Source organism: Rattus norvegicus, chromosome 18 (assembly GCF_021556685.1).
Source record: "Rattus norvegicus strain SHRSP/BbbUtx chromosome 18, alternate assembly SHRSP_T2T, whole genome shotgun sequence".
NCBI lineage: Eukaryota > Metazoa > Chordata > Mammalia > Rodentia > Muridae > Rattus > Rattus norvegicus.
This window is the reverse complement of record NC_141551.1, coordinates 46,045,005-46,047,098: the sequence shown is the minus strand read 5'-3', so window position 1 is coordinate 46,047,098 and position 2,094 is coordinate 46,045,005. Positions and strand designations below refer to the sequence as shown.

Below are 2,094 nucleotides of genomic sequence, written 5' to 3'. Positions count from 1 at the left end.
GTTCACACAAATCATGTAGACTGGACTTGAAAAAAATTATTTGATGAATTTAAAGTATTATCATATTATTATCATTATCACTTCATCCTAGTTGAATCAATATTTTTGTTGTAGTTTACTAGCAGTTACCCTTGTAGTGTGTTCATATTTTGTCTGCCACAACTTGTCTGCCATCTTGGGATGAGTAGAATATTTAAACATGTCATCTCATAGCCCTCTTTCCATTGATAATTATAATTCCTTTTATAAACTCTAGTTATTATCTTAGGTTTAAACACAGTCAAAGCACTGGAATTCACAATACTACAAAAATATTTTGTTTTATATATTGTGGAATACAATATAACAGCAAAATATTCTTTAAATTTTTATGCATTTAGTTCATAAGAATAATGCAATGTACAGGGCATCAATTCCTTTCATTTCCTTTCAAGATCAATTGATAGCACTTTGTAAGGACTACCTCATTAACTGATTCAAACTCATGAGGTAATTTCATAACATGTATATTTAAAGAAACTGAATCATGAAATTGTTTAACACTTCACCAACAGTCATACAAACTAGTTAGAATTCCAGAATTCTACAGTCACCTTTGTCCTACCCCTTAGCTTATGTCCATCTGTATTGAGTCTGTGCCTCCTAATTCTCTGGAAGAAATTACAGTCATGGAGAGCTCTCATCCCTAACCTTCTTCTTCACTTGCAGTCTTTGTGTCTTAGGGATTTCTTCCTTTTACCCTGATGAACCTAATGATATCCAGTGATCATGTGAAATTCTATCAAAGATGTCTTATCTTCACGGCTTTCTGGTGATTCTGTAGCTTCTGGAAGACATTGGTTTCTCTTAGATTCTTTTGGATGTCTCTCAGTGAGTCTGAAAGTGCAATGGAGAAACTAAATTTGAGAGGATCCATGGCAACTACTATCTTTACCATCCCGCCTTCCTAGTGTTTACCAGGTCAGGGTAATAGAAACACACAGTTAAGGAAACCTGGAATTGTACCATACCTGCTAAATCCGCTTCTTGGCTTCAAAGTGTGTCTTATTCAGTCTGGCAGACAGTAGCTGTCCTCTTGGTGAGTGTGACAAAACAGGGTATGATTCAGTGGGGCTGTTAGAAGGAGTAGAGGGAAAATTGGCATCATAGGGAAATGGAGAAATGAGAGCAGGACACTTAGTAGAACTTTCGGGAATAGAGAAAATGTTTGGCGAACAGGCTGTTAAGGTAGAGAACAAGACTATGTGCCTCATAGAAGGGAAATGGAGAGTATGGGAAACAGAATTTGAATTGGTTTTTGTGGTTTGTCTATAGGCAGAATGTTCCATAAACAGAAACTGAACGGGATTTGAACAATAAGAGGGAGGAGAAGCTTGAGGAGGGTGGCGGGGTAGAGAGCCTAATCGTCTAGGAAGCTTTCTTGGCATCTCTTTGGAAGACTGCTCTCCAAGGTTTTCATTTCACCAGTAGCAGTAAGGAACTGAACTGGAACCAAATGTGCTGTCATTATACCTCACAAACCACCCTGCCCTCAGTCTGTGACATCATACCCATTGTGATGACACACACTCTCTCTCTCTTTGATACAGTGCTTCAGCCTAGTTACCCAAAAGATAGGGCAGGGCCTAGGTGTAAAAGTGATCTTGTCCAGAAGTACTAAGAACAGTATTTATGTTAGTCCTTGTTCTGGGGTGTGATGGAAGTTGCCAGTCTTTTGGTCAGGACTAGTCCCAAGTATACCATAAATTCATGTACTTAGGATATGGGAGTGCCTTATTGAACACAAAACAGGAAAAACTGTTAGAAGTCGGTGCTGTATATCACATGAATCTTTCAAAGGCCTTCCAGCTCATTTTTATCACTGGATAAATAAGTAGATTTGGGATAACCTTGTCCATTATCACAACAGTCCACACTAAGAAGGGAACCACTGCAAGCAGACTTGTCCTTTCTTCCTTCTATCCTTCCTTCCTTCCTTCCTTCCTTCCTTCCTTCCTTCCATTCACCTTCAAATTTTTTATTAGAGTTTATTCATCCTATCCGAAGTCATTGAGTAGCATGTCTAGTTTGTACCTTTTCTTTTCTTTTTAAATT

General features: G+C 38.1%; 1 long non-coding RNA gene across 1 annotated transcript; it reads right to left on the bottom strand.

Annotated features, from left to right (window-relative positions):
• Positions 1-490: 490 nt before the first annotated feature.
• On the bottom strand, positions 491-1,471 carry LOC120098196 (uncharacterized). The gene is made up of 2 exons (XR_015642961.1): positions 1,011-1,471; positions 491-876 (listed from the first exon to the last, which is right to left on the bottom strand). It is a non-coding gene; the product is annotated as an uncharacterized LOC120098196 (long non-coding RNA).
• Positions 1,472-2,094: the final 623 nt, after the last annotated feature.